We start from the raw sequence: 17,505 nt of genomic DNA, 5'->3' as shown, positions 1-17,505 counted from the left end.
ATATATATATATAAATAAAACAACAACAACAAAAAAAAACATTACGGTATATTTATTTCAAAAGGCTCAAACTGAAATGTGGGCACTTTTTTTTTTTTTAAAGATTTTATTTATTTATTTGACAGAGAGAGAGAGAAAGAGCAAGAGCATAAGCTGGGGGAGCGGCAGGCAGGGGGAGAGGGAGAAGCAGGCTCCCCATGGATCAGGGAGCCCGATGTGGGGCTAGATCCCAGGACCCTGGGATCATGACCTGAGTTGAAGGCAGTCGCTTAACCAACTGAGCCACCCAGGTGCCCCGAAATGTGGGCACTTTTTGATTTCAAACTTTTTCTTCAATTATTTCATAGTTCAACATAGTTCATTGTTCAACACCTTGAGACTCAATGCTCAACTGTAGAGCAAATAGGAACATGTTTAATGCAGCCAAAGTGATTTCTCGTACTGCTATTTGAGAACTCCTCATCAAAGGTATTAACTACTCTTTTCCACCTCTTTGCACTTTAGAGCTTATCTATTTGATCATTTAAATGTAAATCTCTCAAAAGAAGCAACCAGTCCCTATTTAGTGAGTACCAGTAGAGCTAAGGCCAATGGTAAAGAATATGTCTATGCATCTCAATGGAAGTGTTCAAAGGGCTCAATTTCTCCCTTTTCTCTTCCTATCTTCCCTCTTTTTCTTCCTCCTTTCCCTTCTCCTCTTCTTCTTCCTTCAACTAGATTCCTATTTCTTAAATGGAAAAGAGTGCACCTTCTTGACGAGAATATACATATGAAAAAAAGCACACATAAGTTTTCATTTTTTGCATAATTGAGTTGAGACATGGATGGAATGCAGAGTTAATGGGAATGCTATGGCTTCAGTAACACACAGTATCACTACTCAGATCCTGCCATGAAGACCAGGAAAAATGGATAATATGTGGCAGTTACGCAGTTACCATTGGGGATGTCCGAAGTTGAACCAAGTGTATTTGGCAGATTAAGAAAGGGACATTCAAACTGAAGTAGGGAAAAACCTAGAAGTCATTGGAGGTATGTTTAAAAAAAAAAAAAAAAAAGATGGTTAATTTAAGAAAAACTATGAGCAACAGATCTGAGGAAGAAATCTGAGAGGAGGAAATAGTAATAGTTAATAAACATAAGAAAAGATGCTTACCTACAAAAGACACAAGGACAATGCATACAGTATATCATTCCACACCCTTTAGATTAGCAAAAAGTAAAATGCCTAAAAGTAAACATTGATGAGAATGTGGAATCTCACATAGTTCTGGTGGGCATGTAAAATAATACAATTACTTTGTAAAGCAATTTTGCTGCATTTATTATGCTGGAAACTTTCTGGTTATGCCTCCTGATCCACTCTCTTTGCCCAGCCTTTTGCCCTATGAGTCTGATCCTATTTGGAAAGTCTCCCAGGTCCTTTGGCTTCCAGTTGGGTTCAACTGAAAATCGGAGGATGAGAGGGAAGTGAGTTTATGGTATTTATTTTCTTGCTCCTCTCACATGTATTTGTTGTACTCTATCCCTTACACCATAGATCTTATCATAGAACTCTCTCCATGGATTTACATTTTTTAGATCCTAAAACTGCTTCCTCCCTTTGCTATTTAAGGCTTAAGAGTAGTGATAGCTAGCTGTTCTTGCTAATTCCAGAGTACTGTGTTATTTCCTATGTCTCTAAACCTTGATAATGCATATTAAATAATTTTTATTACATTCCCCTTAAAATATCCACCTTAAATGTGTCATCTGATTTTTGTTATGATCCTAAGGATCTCCTTGGTGAAGATGAATAGGTATATATCTATGATTCAGCAATGATAATTATTTGGTATATATATCCTCAAGATACTCTTGTGCATTTGCTCAATCTGATATACATGAATATTTATTGAAACACTGTAATAGTAAAAATCAAAAACAATCTAAGTGTCTAAAAACAGAATGACTCAATACATTGAAGTACAATACAATGTAGCATTATTCAGCAGTGAAATAAGAAAAAAAAGTAGAGACAATGTACCAACATAGAGATAATGCACCAATGAGCATAAAACTCAGAAGTATAATTTCCAGTGGGTAAAGTAAGTTTGAGAAGTATACGGATAGAAAGAAGCCATGTATATAAAAATTAATACCTCTGTAATGACATTTTTGTTTAACAAATATATATAAATATTTTTTTTTCTTAAACATATATAGGAATAAAAACATAGGAATATAACATGAATAAAAATATGCATCAGAATGATAAACCCCAAACTTAGGAAAGTGGTTAGCTCTAGGGAAGAAGAATGGGATTGTTTAGAGATCTGCAAAGGTCTGAAGTTCAGTTGAAATTGTAATGTTTTGTTTTTTGAGATGGTAGAGGATGCATGAGTTGACTTGAGTTGTTTTGTCCTTACTTTTGACCCCATAGAAAATGTTCCTACAGACCTCTAAAATCTTGCTTAATTATCTAAGGATAAGGCCATCTGGTGATAGCCTATATCCCTTTTGTAACATTTGTGCAGTTTTGGTTAGAGTGGAAATCCTTCATTTCTTAGCTGTTTGTTCTGGACATTAAACTTGGGAAGAACAAGTATGGATTTAAGTGAGCCCTGCTGCCAACTTCTTGCTTGAATCCAGCAGGGGACATTTCTACTGTTGCATAAGGTATGATATCAAGAGACTATGATAAGGGCACTCCATGAGGACAAACATCTCCACTGCTCTCGTCTTTCAGAATAATGCCCTTGTGTTCATTATAGGATTATTATGGTGATGACAGGGGAATTTGAAAAATTTTGCAATATGAAGAAGAGATATAAATTCTACATGAACTTTGTCCAAATGTATTCTTTAAGCTATCATGTGGTATCTCCCAAGACACAAATTGGTTCCATGAGATCCTTAAGTTTTCCTAAGAATTTTTTTTTTAACCATGTTAACCAAGAGATGCTGGGAAGGGACGCGGTATTTTCATTGGTATTAACAATTAGCATATTATATCACATAATAAAATGTTTATTCTTACTGGGAGCATTGGAATATTTACATACCTTGCCTGAGTTTGAGTCCTTACTCTAATTACTAGCTGTAAGATCTTAAGTAAGTTACTGAACTTCTCTGTGCCTCAATTCCATCATTTGCCAAGTGGGAAAAATAACAACATCATAGTGTTGCTGTAAGGGTTACATAAGCATTTAAATGGAAGTCTAGTTGTGCAACCACCATGTAATTCAGAAACTGCACTCCTAGGCACTTACCTCAGAGAAATGGAAGCTTAGGTTCACACTAAAACCTATGCACAAATGCTCATAGAAACTTTATCCATAATAGCCCCAGATTAAAACAACCTTGTTATTATTCTGGTATAGTGAGGCCAACAGATCAGGAGATGACTGCCACTGAAAAGAGAGTTTGTTTCTCACACTTCCCAAGAAGAGCAGGCATACCTTGCCCTGCAGTTTTGCCTTTGCAGGTGCAGCAACAAATCCTATTTGGAGGAAGGCCCCCCTGCACCCGGGAGGATATTCAGGCGGTTAGGCAGGCAGTCCACAGCCTCCCCGGGCCTGGCGAATTGGTGTACACTGCGCATGCACGTTCCGTAGTTCTGAGCCCCGGATCTCCAAGGCCCTGAAAGGCTTCTAGGATCACTGGTTAGGCTCTTGAGGACCCAAGGATCTGACTAATTCCGAGTCATAATCTCACCAACAGAGCCTATTCACCCCAAAGGTAGATCTGGGGAGAACTTGAACATCTTGCCTCCGCTGGATAGGGTGGGGCTGCTGAGGGGAAGCCTGCAAAAAGAGACATCTGGGAGCCGTGGTTGATCCTGCGGCGCTGGTGGCGGCAAAGAGCCTGGAGCAGGAGGGTGCACTGCGCATGCGGTTTCGTTCGGTTCTCTGGAGCGAGGGGGATTATGGACCAGCGGGGACCCGTACCTCGTCAGGACCCGGATCACTCCTGTGGGCTCTTGAGGGAAGCCAGGCATCTGCCGAGGTCCAAGACCGCACGTGCGCAAAGGCTCCTGTTCCCGCTGAAGCCAGGTATCGCGGGAACTCTGAAGCTTTGCTTGTTGGGACCGGTGTCTTGGAATGACAGGCACTGGGAACCCTGGTTCCTGCAGAAAGCTAGATCGGCAGCGTGACCAAATGGGGACTGCCTGTCGCCACTTTTGCTGCAGCAGTAGGATCCCATCGTATTTCTGCGGGTGGGGGCCCTCCAAGAGCAAGATATCCAGGTAGTTTGGCTGGACTGGACCCACAGTCCTGGAGAGCCCCTGCGGACCAAGGCCTGCTGAATGAGTGAGTACTTTGCATGCACGTGCATGTGCTGTGCGGTTCAGGGTAGCCAGTGATCTGGGACAGTTCAAAAGTCATGAGAGGCAGGATCGCTGGCTCAGGCTTCCCAGGGTTTGTCATGCGGCAGAGGGCGTGGGAGGAAAAGGAGCAAGTCTTTGTGGTAGTTCTTGTTGGAAGGAACAGGAAAGGTGATGCAAAGGTTTAAGATTGGCCAATTTTAATAATTTCAGCCAATTCTGGGATGTAGGGGCTGGTACCTGGCCGTGGGGTGATTAGGGCAGGGGGAATATTGGTTTTCAGTGTAAGTGCTGGATAGAGGAAGTGTGCACGTGGGGGTATGGCAGATAGGTAGATGTTCACTATCTCTAGGAATTGTTTAGCTTTGGAGGGTGGGGAGAATTTTCCCCGGGATCAATAAGGACCTGGTTGTCACAACATGATTATAAAAAGACATGTTTAATACAAATTCGCATTGTTAAACGAACTGTGATAAACTTCTATCATGGAATACTTCTCAGTAACAAAAAGGAAGAAACTGTGGATGCATGAATAGTTTGGATGAATCATGCTTAAATATAGGATGGGGTGGTGGTGATGGTGATGGGAGGTGTGTGAGGTGTGTGGCTATAAAAGGGCAACTCTTGTGATGGAAAGACACTGTACCTTGCCTGTATCAATGTCAATATCCTAGTTGTGACATCATACTATATAGTTTTGCAAGATATTACCACTGTGGGAACATCTGGGTAATGGGTATAAGATCTCTATTAATTCTTACAACTACCTATGCATGGACAATGATCTCAAAATAAGAAGTAATTAAAAATAAAAGCCTGGCACATAGAGCTCATCAAATATTATTTATTATTATTATTTTTTAAAAGATTTTATTTATTTATTTGACAGAGAGAGAGCATGCACAAGTAAGCAAATTCAAATTTTATTGTTAGGAAAATTCAAATTTTATTTTTACTTTTATCAATTTTTTTTTTAAAGAGTGTATTTATTTATTTGATAGAGAGCACGAGAGAGCATAAGCAGGGGGAGCAGCAGAGGGAGAGGGAGAAGCAGGCTCCCTGCTGAGCAGAGAGCCTCATGAGAGGCTTGATCCCAGGACCCGACTAAGCTACCCAGGCACCCCCAAATATTAGTTATTTTTAATACTACTTGCTTTATGATACTAGTAAATTTGTTATTGAATGCATTAGAATCAATTGATTCATTAATTCAAACATTAATTTAGCAATATTTACTGATGCTTACACATGTAAGGTCCCACATAATAGGGTTATAAAGACAAGACTCCTGCTCTTATGTTACTCTAATACAAAGAAGTAAAGAAAAGGGGCACCTGGGTGGCTCAGTGCGTTAAGGGTCTGCCTTCAGCTCAGGTCATGATCCCAGGGTCCTGGGATCAAGTCCTGTGTCAGGCTCCTTGCTGGGTGGGGAGCCTGCTTCTCCCTCTGCCTGCCACTCCCCCTGCTGTGCTCTCTCCCTCTCTAACAAATAAATAAATAAAATCTTAAAAAAAAAAAGAAAAGAAAAGAGGGATGCGTAGTTATTACAATAGGAAACATAGTGGAATAGTTTAAAGCAAGGTTTAGAGCCGGGAAGATCTGTTGAATCTTCTAAGTCCCTACCTGCATTTTCTCAAACAAGTTACTTAACTTGTTTATTTCTGTTGCTTTGTCTGTAAAATAAATGACAATGAAAATAATGTCTCCTTTTAATATTTTTTGAAGTTTAAATGAGATAATATTGTACTTCAACTTTTAATGAATATCAATTTTGCATTTAAGACCTGGCTCTGTAGGAGATACTGGGGATCCAACAGTGCTTAAGAAAATGATGTCATTCTTCATGAAGTCTTGTGCAGTCTTTGAACACTCAGAATTGCTAAGGAATTGAATGCTTTCACTGCAAGGTTGTGGGCTTTTTTGTGGACTGAAATGTGCGATAAAAGATGTGATACATCTCAATTCTGAGATAAATGCAAGTACCTAATGTTTGCTACTGTATATGCTGTATAATTTTTTCTCTGTATATTACTAAAAATGTGTGTGTAAACAAGTATATACTTCTGTTATAATTTAATCTTAGTGTATATTTGATCTTTATAGGCAGCAGGTCATACGCAATCACTTACTTAGCAAATGATCAATAAATAATAGCGTGCAAATGAGAGAAAGATATAAAATACATGGGGACAGAAATGATTTCTTTCAGAAAAAGGTTTTTGAAGGAAGTAGAATTTGAGCTGGAGTTTAAAAGAATAGATAATATTCTTTTTTTTTTTCAAGATTTTATTTATTTATTTTACAGAGAGAGACACAGCGAGAGGGAACACAAGCAGGGGGAGTGGGAGAGGAAGAAGCAGGCTTCCCGCTGAGCAGGAAGCCCAATGTGGGGCTCAATGTGGGGCTCGATCCTAGGACCCTAGGATCATGACCTGAGCCAAAGGCAGACGCTTAAGACTGAGCCACCCAGGTGCCCCAACAAAAAATAATATTCTAAACATCATTCAGATCACATCAATGAAAGAAATTAAGCACATGTCATGTTCTCATAATAAAGGGCTTTATTCATTAAAAAAAAAAAGAATTTTGTTTTTCTTAAAGATAAAACAGTTTGAAACGAATGGGGAAAATCGAAGACATTCTTCATACTTAAACTTCCTTTACCTGTAAATGGTACCCTAAAAATCTGCATGCAGTGTTGGCTTCTGAGGCTAGAATTTATTAATATATTCAGTGGGGTTGAGTTTTCTTTGGTATGAATATACTGAAGGTATACAATAATTTTCTCTAAACACATTGTATGAAGTATTGTACTGCTCAGTGATGATGGGATGGTCTTTAAGGTCAAGGCAGCAAGCACTAAGGCTAGCTACTTTATTTTACTCAGTAGTATTTCCCAGAAAGTAGCAGTTCAATCACTGTTTATCCATTATAAGATTGGAAGCTGATTGTATCTATGCTCTGAAGCAACTCTGGTAACTGTTAACCCCCCCCAAAAGCTTCAGAATTTGTGTAAAGTATTATGCAAAATGATAGGAAGACATTTTAATTGTTAAACCTGGAAGGTAGTTATAATTTCTTCTTGAGAATTAATGCTCTTCTCATAGCTTTACAGTTAACATTACCCAGAGTCTGAGTTCTTCCTTATTCAAAACACAAGAATGCTTTGAAAGTATGTTTAAAGTTCTATCTCCCCAAACTCTTTGCTTTCCTTTTATATATCCTTGTATTTATAGAATATTGAATGTCCTCTTGTATCTGTCGAAGGGTATAATGCAGTTTATAGCAAGTTGAAAACCAAGGCTGCTCTTAAAATTCTCAACACACTAGATACAAAAGAAATATGTCACAGAGGAACTTAGGAACCTAGAGGGGAGGGAAAGATTTGAGGATCTGACAATAGTTGAGTTCCCCCGAAGGGATGACCACCACCCAATTTAACACTCAATTACCAGTTCTGCATGTGCCTTGGCCTTCTGGTGTTTCTGATAAAGATGATGAGAAATGATTATTTTCAGCTTTGCTGAAATACAAAATACAAAAATCTATTAAATGTCAGATACAAACACAAAAGTTCTTTGAATCAACCATTGTTTTTCCCCCTCACTTGGTGTGTGATTTGCTTGAGTCTTTTTTTAATTAAATTTCTACTAAAAAAAAAAAAAAGACATTTTTTCTTCTTGGAAAACATTTTTAGAAACAGATTTTGTCTCTGGGAGAAAGGTAAGTTTTTGTATTCAGTCAGTTACTTAAAAATAGAAGGTGAATAATTGTTTTCTTAGCAGCTATTTAAAGCTACTTAGAAAACTTAAAACTTATGGCATTATATATACCTACTGTACATTGTTACAGTGATTTGTTTCTGGTTTTTAAATTAATTGACATCTGTTTAGGTAATTTAAAAACCAGACACATCATTTAGAAGACGTTCTGTTAAAATTATTAGGAAGTATGTTATTTACAGTACGCAAACTATGTGGGATGTCCTGATATATTATGAGATATTTTTTAGGGATTGTTTTATTCAAACCTTTATTTATGTAAAATCTTTAATCCAAATAAAGAGCTAGAAAGTGAATTTCTCTGAGGCTTAATTGAACATCTGGGGCTTGTGGATACTGCGAACAGAGTTAAGGTTCAGAACATGAAAACTGTAAGCCTACCGCTCACGTTTGCTGTTATCTATTATTTAAAATATTTCTGTAACAGCTGCATTCTCCTTACCCGACATGGCCAGGAAGGGTGCTGTATCCATATATAAGTGAACTCCTACGTGTGACAAAGTGTGAAAAGAGAATGCACAAAGCTTTCTTCACGTTACACAAACATCTTTTCTCCTTATTTGAAAGAAGAGAAACTTCTCTCTGTTAAGTTTGAAATATCACAAAGCTCTGTTTTACCTTTAAGTTAAAGAATTTTAAAATACCATCATCATAATTAATAATAAAAGTAAAGATCTACTCATCCTGGCTAATGGATGCAAATATATTATTTTTAATTATAAAAACAAGCAACAAACGAACAAACAAAAAATAAACCCCTCACTCTGAGGCAAGCATTTTTGTACATATTTTACGAACGAGGAAACTGAGACTAAGCAAATTTAAGTAATTTGTGCAAAATCACAAGCTGAATAGTAAAGCTCTGAATACCAAGCCCACGCCCAGCCCACCAGGTCTGCTGCCTATCCTGTCGGAGTCCTTGGGAAAACTGTGGAACTCTTTTGGTTTTTTTCTCAGACCAGAACCTAAGTACATCGTGAGCTTCATTGTCACACTGTTGATGAAGTGGCTTTCCCACGCAGAAGGATGGCAGAGCTGCTCCCCAGCCAGGTGGGGTCTGCTTGCCACCTGTTCAGTTCAGGCGATGGATGGAAAGGTTGGAATGATTGGACTGGTAGGAACCTGGGCCCCCTTCCTTATCTGCAGTCCTATTGTTTCAGGTCATTTACATTCATGGAGCACTTCAGGAGTCCTCTCAGCAAACTGCCAAGGCTCTGCTGTGGGAATCTCCTTGGTATGCAGGTACGGATGAAACCCCTGAAGATGGCAACTGCCCCAGGCAGGAAGTTGACCCAAGTGAGTTCCTTGACTCTTGAGACAAGAGCTTGGTTAGAAGAGGAAAGGGTGTTCTGAGACTTGAAACAGAGGAAAGAGAAAGTGAGTGAAATTGGATTTAAATGGAAATCTGATGTTCATTTGAATTTGTTCCAGTTATGCTTGGAATGCCTGATGCATTTGAATTTTCAAGTTTAGAACAGTATTATGTGAAAATGCCTCGATAATTCCAGAAAAGAATATGTCTAAGGGGAATGAGGAAGGAAAGGTGTCTTTTATTACTTTCAGCTTTTCCTTAAATCCATTTAATTATAACAGCAGCTTACATCTTTAATAGCTTTCCAGGGCACTTTGTGATAGGTATCTTTATTTTATTCTCACAATAGAGCTTCATTGTAGGCAACGCAACTAGTATTTTCTCCATTTTGTTGATAATAAAACTAAGAGGCAGAAAGATTATATAAATCTATTATTACTGTTATTACTGGTGGTAAGTCAAACAACAGTTGATTATTTTTAAGAAGTATATCTATGTCTATATATCTGTCTATAACTATGCCCATTTTATTTTAACTTTAAACATGGAAAATGTACATTTCGATTAGGGCTAAGGTCATGTTTTTGGTGATTGAAGTTTCTTATGATTTATTTCTCTTTCATAAATTAGCCTCATATTGAATCATCTGTAATTTCCAGAGTTTTTTAGGTGGAGGGTGGAGTTAAGCACTTAAAAGCATTTTTTAAAGCGGTGAGTGCAACTCCTTCTATATTTTTATGGTTAACTTAAAAATATTTTATTATCAAATCTGGCATCTTTTTTTTTTTTTTGAGCAATTTGCCTTTACTGAGTCTTACTAAACACTTCAATGGCGTTTTCATAGTGATGCACTCTATTTTCAGATCCATAGTCTATTGGCATATGAATATTTAATGAAGTTGTATAATTATAACAAATGTAATGGGCATGAACAGCTTTGGCAACAAACGCAAGTGATTCTTCTTAACCATACAATAAAACGATGGGGGGAAAGTGTGTGCGTGCACTTCTGAGTAGTCTGCTAGCTGTGAGCATTCAATATGCCAAAGAATACAGATGTTGTTAGAGATGGAAAGACAAGCCTCCATTTATTTTGATTATACATAGTTGAGAGAAGAGCCATCGAGAAGAAGTAATCTTGAAGGTAGGCAAAGGTTTAGTTAAAGTCTGTTAGTCATAATATCTACTCAACCAGTATTTATCAAGTATCATGTATGTGTCAGATATAAAATTCTAGGAACTGGGGACACTCTACTCTTATAAAACGTAGTTCATAGTTTAAGGAGAAGGACACTAAGCAAATTAGATGTGCAGGATGGCAGTGAGTCTATGGAAGAGATAGTGTGGAGTTTGTGATAGAGACTGATTTTTTAATTTTTTTAAAAGAATTTATTTATTTATTTGACAGAGAGATGGAGAAAGAACACAAGCAGGGGAGGGGCAGAGGGAGAGGAAGAAGCAGGCTCTCTGCTGAGCAGGGAGCCCGATGCAGGGCTCGATCCCAGAACCCTGGGATCATGACCTGAGCCGAAGGCAGCCGCTTAACCGACTGAGCCATCCAGTCGCCCCTCGAGACTGATTTTTAAGGCCTAAGAATTGCTGTTTCAGTAAAGATGTGAAAGAGGGGAGAGGGTGAAGTACTTACACTGTCATGGCATGAACATGAACAAAATGCAATGCAGTTCAAAGGAGAAAAATTTTCTTTAGCTAAGTCTGGGGATACGTAGACCCTGGTGGGGAGCAACAGGTGCAGAGGCTCTGGCTTGAAGCTCTGGAATATTTGAGGGAGAGAAGCGAGACCAGCTTGTCTGAAGCAGGGTGGAAGGGGGGAAATGGGACCAGAAAAATAATGAGGGGGAAGAGTAGGAGTGCTGTTACAAAGAGTCATCTGGTCTCTTTTTAGGACTTTGTCTTTTACTCTGAGTAAAACAGAAAGACATTTGAGTAGATAGGGGATATGATCTGACATGTGACAGATCATTCTGTGTGCTCACTTGAGAATATTCCAAAGAAAACCAAGAAAGAAAATAGAGCAGTTAGTAGCCTGCTGACTAAGTCCATGTGAGAGAGGCTGTGGTGATATCTACAATTTCAAGCAATGGAATTAGTGGTGGTGGAAAATTATTTGTATTATTGTTAAAAATAAAACAAAAACAACAGGCTCAAAATGGAGTTGCTTATGCTAAGCCTCAAATCTCCAAACCAGGACCTAACTGCATAACATTTTCGGCTCTCCTAGAAATGGAAACTTAAAACCAACCAGGAATTACCTGATCAGCCCTGGTTAGATAATATGCCTGATAGACCCCTGCCATCCCCTAAAAGAAAGTGATCTTCCAATAACCAACCTGGTTTTTTTGTTTGTTTGTTTTTTTGTCTAATATAACTTCCTTGTTCCTGCTCCCTTCTGCCTATAAAACTTTTTCATTTTGTACAGCTCCTTGGAGCTCCTTTCTCTCTGTTAGATTGGATGCTACAAGATTCATAAATTGTTGAATAAAGCCAATAAGATATTTAGAGTTTACCTAGTTTTGTTTTTTTAACATTACAATTTTTTTTTTAGAAAGGATTTTTTTTTTTTAAAGATTTTATTTATTTTTTAGAGAGCGAGCGAGAGAGAAACAGCATGAGAGGGGAGAGGGTCAGAGGGAGAAGCAGGCTCCCCGCTGAGCCAGAAGCCCGATGTGGGACTCGATCCCAGGACTCTGGGATTATGACCTGAGCCGAAGGCAGACGCTTAACCATCTGAGCCACCCAGCGCCCTAACATTACAATTTTTTAAGATAGGAAGATGAAGACAGAAAAATGAAAAACAATAAAAATTTTTAACAGGTGAGTATTGTCTAAATGATGCTGTGTCCATATAGTGAATACTATATAAATGCATAAAATATGTAAGAAAAATGTATAATGGCACACTCAGTCTTGATACCTGGCACTGTTAAGTAAATGTAGTAGGTTATAAAATAGACAAAATATATTTTGACAAATAGAAAATACAAATCTACGCTATTTGTACATACAGTGCAAAAAAGATAGAAGCGTATACAATATACACATGGATTATGGCTGTTTTTAAATGTCCTTAGTGTTGCTCTTCTTCATTTAATATTTTTCTACAGTGAATATGCTTAGTGATATTAGCTCATTTATTCCTTTGTTCAATCAGTATTTATTTATTTATTTATTTTTGAGTAGGGACTAAATTTAAAATTCTGCCCTTGGCTTTGAAAAAGATTTAAAGATGAATGAGACATAGTTCTTGTCATCAGTCGTTACAATTTTATTGGTGGAGAGAAAAAGACATCTCAGTGCACTTACTGATATATCAAAAAAATATACCGCTGCAACTAGAGAAGCACAAACAAAATACTGTGAGGGGTTATGAGGTGACAAACATTTAGCTGTTGGTGGCATTTGAGTTGGGCTATGAAATAATCAGGGAGATGTTTTGACAATTTGTGGAATGGCCTTCTCAGCTGAGAGAATAGAATTAGCAGAATTTTAGAGGCAGGGATGTATATAACATGCTTGAGAAAATAAATTCTGTATGGCTAAAGTGTCAAGGAAGTAAATTACTATAGTATAAGGAGGTGTATATATATATATATATGTATGTATATATAATATAGCATAAAGAAGTATGTAGATATAGTAGAATAGAATCAGATGTGAAGTATGAAAGAAATGTGATGGAAAATTATTGGTCATTGAAGACGTGTGTGTGTGTGTATATATATATATGCTATGCTTATAGATGACACATTTGCATAAAATGCACTTAACCACCATAAATTTCTGTTTATATATTAGCTAAAATCTATATTCAGTTTACTTGGATTGTTCATTTTAGACTTATGCCACAAAATTGATACTTACTGAGAAGAAAAATACCTTCCTGACTTCCCTCTCTTCCAGAAATATTTACTGATTTATTTTGAGGTCTTCTAATACAAATGTACTGTAGAAATCTATTTGTGGATTGAAATTTTTACTCTAGTCCCTCATGCACTGAACTTCTTCTGAGTAGCAGCAGGGAAAATCTGGTTTATTATATGTGAAGTTTATTTGGAAGAATGAAAAGAATTGCTGCCCTCCAGAAGAACTTGGTAGTGACGTCTATGGAGAGGTGCTAGGCATCTCCTTTAAATTCCGTGTGACTTAGGGCTATGGAATAGAGCCAAAGCCAGCATCCCGGCTGCTCTTTGTCACACTGCTGCCCGTTTGTAAGTTTGCATTAGTAAACAGCACTTGGAGGGTCTGATTACTTACTTGTGAACATTTGCTCTTAGCGGTAAACTGGTAAATAAACAAAGGCTCTGCATGAGAGAGCAATGGCATTTTGGTAATTCTAGGAGAAAAAAAGTCAATTTGAGCACTTGATTATAAAGAGAGGAAACCAAGATGTTACATTTTGCAGTCGTTTGCCCCCCTACCCATTTGTAACCGACAGATTGGATTTAACACATGGAAACTGGAAGACTACTTGTCTTTAAAAAACGGTCTAATTACATTTGAAACTTAAGGGAAATAGAAGATTCCAGGATATTTTTGTTTTGAATTTGAAATTGGGGACAGCGCATGCACAGTTGTTTGTTTTCACACTTTATGGGAATGAATCACACCATGTCGACCGTGAGATTTAATTATGTATTTAGCAGAGAAGCTGGAGATGTGCCAGTGCGATAGCTAAGCTGCTGGAATAGCCTGTGCACAGCCCCTTCCAGTTTCTAGACACTGCAAACCTTTCTTAATAGCACTTTTAACATAGGAGATGGAATGGTGTTGATGAGATGCAGCAAATCTCAGTGGAATGCTTTTGCTAGGAAACAAAATGCTGATGTCAAAAGAAAGACATTTTTGTAGCAGGGAGCAGAGTTACTGAACCTCTGGGCATAGGGTCTAGCTTTAATTGAAGCAGTTCGAGCAAAACATGTCATCTCCGCCTGCTTCCGTTGTTCTTTTTGTCTATAGGTTGGTGCATGATCTCCCTCTATCCTAAACTTTCACATGCACACAAAACTTAGCAAATATTTAGAGCCTGGGGACCAAGGAGTGAAATGAAACTTGAACCATTTTACTGAAAAGTTTACCATTTTTTGAATGAGTTTTCTTCAATACTCATTTTAGGACTGAATTGGGTGAGAAAATTCTTAGATTAATATAGGTTCAAAGATTTTTTTTTTTCCTGATAACAGCTGACTATGTTAACTTATTTATGCGGGATTCATATTCATGAAGGGTACTTACGTAAACTAAAAAGGAAGAGGCAAGGCTTGATTTTTGCCATAAAAGATATCTCCTCTTAAACATGTCTGATCCAGTGTTTTCAAATTCTCAGGTTCTTGAAAGTAGCTAGGACAAGACCAGAGTTGCTTTTTTTTTTTTTTTTTATGTTAATCACTATACATTACATCATTAGTTTTTGATGTAGTGTTCCATGAGTCAAAAAGCGTACCAGAAGTCCTACATTTACTAGCATGAGAGAGCTGTAAGGTTAATGAAGTATATTTTTTTTTCTTGTTTGCTATAACTGTATCACCCTGGCTGATTGACTGTGGATGATTATGTAGAGTTTTATTGTACATGGTGGAAAATAATAAAAAATCTTTCATGATAAAAAATCTGGGATACAAAGACATACCTCTAACATTTATATGCTTATGATTATTGTTCTCTACATTTTTTTATTCTCCTTAAATGGGGATGTGAACTCTACACAGAAGCAACATAATGACTTTGGGCATAGAGTAAGAAGTGAAGAACACGGATTCCTTCTGATTTGTGGTTAATTCTATTTGGACACAATATTTTGTCTTTTGATCCTTGGTTCCTCTGTCTAAAGCTATTGAATTTATTCTCCTATAGTCTAGGTTATTGCTTGTGGGGGTTGTTGAGATTTGGTCTCAGTGAGTCTTCCAATAGGCAATAATGGTACAGATGATGTTTTAATAAGATGACTAATGAAACATGTTTTAGATAACTTCCAGTGAATAGAGTGGAATTGCTTTTGATTGGGAATGATGCATTCTTTGTGCTGGTGATGCTAAATGGGCACCTCAAAGACTAAGATTGGCCAAGTAGGGCTGTTATGTGATTGGTTAAATTATGTAGATGGGACCCCTGCTGATACTGGACTGTAAAAAAGTCACTCAAAGGGCGCCTGAGTGGCTCAGTAGGTTAAGCATCTGCCTTTGGTTCAGGTCATGATCCCAGGGTCCTGGGATCAAGTCCCGCTTCCGGGTCCTTGCTCAGCAGGGAGCCTGCTTCTCCCTCTCCCTCTGCCTGCTGCTCCCCCTGCTTGTGCGCTCTCTCTCTGACAAATAAATAAATAAAATCTTGAAAAAAAAAGTTATTCAAAGATAGTCTTTGAAAATATGTAAAATTAGTTAAAAAAAAAAAAAGCCTAAGAAAGTCCTTCATGAGCACAGATAGAATTATGCCTCTGTGGTTGATAGGCAGGGTAGCAGCACACAGCCCGGAGCCCCTTAATGAACCCTCTGCCTTAGCTGACACATTGGGCTGGACATGAGCAGGGTGTGGGAAGGGGACAGTTAACAAAGGTCTGGCCTCTCTTCCCAATTTGGGACAGCTCCCAAATCAACTCTGTCTTTGGAACTTCCCAAGAATTCAGCTGAGGCTTTCATTGAGACCACGTCACGGCTCAGCTTCTCCCTCTGCTCAGCCCTGTCTTTTTTTTCTCTTCTATAGATATTGGTCACAAAGCATCCCCCCAACAGCTTCCTGCACACTAATCCCTTCTGAGTCAGTTTCCCAAGAAACCTAACCTGCAGCAGCCTCCACGGGTACAAATGAAAGGGCTAATCCTGGCTGCTTTTATGTCTCGTGTATACAGTCTGGGGCCTGTAGTGTAGCCTGACTTGGGAGGTGCAGTAGCCAGCCTACCTCTGTATACTCAGCCTGGGTTGTGCTTTTGACTCTGTCTAGCCATATATGCTAAACCAGCCTCTGAGGTCATAACAAACCCTGAGACATTCATGTATTCCATTTCAACTACCTTGAGGAAGATCCCCTCTCCTCCCCCATCTCCTTATATTTAGATTCAAAGCATGTGAGATGATTTCCACTGAACTTAAGCCATGACCAAAATCGAACAGCGTCATCATGGTCTTTTGGGCTAAGAGGCCTACTTCGGGTATCTGAATTCACGCATAAATAGCGTTATACACCTGTTCTGTTTTCCAGAAGTTATTTCTTTGGATCCCAGATGTTGAAAGCATCATCATGTTAGGAGCCAGAAAATGTTTTGTCATTTCTGTTATGTGCGAAGAATAATATTTAAAATATTTCCCTGAATTTGTTATTTTCCATCTTGCTTTGCAATTTCTATCATTTGTAAGCTTAAGTTGGTTTCTCTATGTATGTTTTCGGTGTGCCTGATTAAACCTGTTATTGTGGTTTTATTTTGACACTTTTGGTGTCAATTTTCAGGAAACACCTGTCTAGAGAACAACGCAGAGCTCATCCTAGAGGAGCGAGCCAGCCATCTCTGCCAGGCGTAGTAGAATTCTAGCATCTGTGTGTTCAGGCCAAATGGTGCCTGCATCAGTTTGAATTACTTTACTTATTGTTCACATTGGAGGAAATTCATGATATGAAGATACGTTTACCAAGAGAACATTTTTGCCAAACCAAAACCAATTTCAAAGTGTCCCTGGAATATTGTTTTGTTTTTTTAAGATTTGTTATTTATTTGTTTGACAGAGAGACAGAGAGAGGGACAGTGAGAGGGGAAACACAAACAGGGGGAGTGGGAGAGGGAGAAGCAGGCTTCCAGTCAAGCAGGGCACCCAATGTGGGGCTCGATCCCAGGACCCTGGGATCATGACCTGAGCCGAAGGCAGACGCTTAACGACTGAGCCATCCAGGCACCCCGTCCCTGGAATGTTTATTGATTAATCAGTCAGAACCTCCTCTCAAGTGTAGCAAATCTCCCATTATACCTGTAAGATCCCTGACCCAAAACGTGGTCAGCCATGACTCTAGCTAATAAGTGATGCGTTGCATAATGTGAGAAGATAACACACTTCTTCAAATATCTTTTCCTATTTGGCTGTGATTTGTAAATATTGGAGAAAATCAGC

Source organism: Leptonychotes weddellii, chromosome 14 (assembly GCF_054177405.1).
Source record: "Leptonychotes weddellii isolate Sample4059 chromosome 14, ASM5417740v2, whole genome shotgun sequence".
NCBI classification, from domain to species: domain Eukaryota; kingdom Metazoa; phylum Chordata; class Mammalia; order Carnivora; family Phocidae; genus Leptonychotes; species Leptonychotes weddellii.
Note: the sequence above shows the minus strand (reverse complement) of the source record.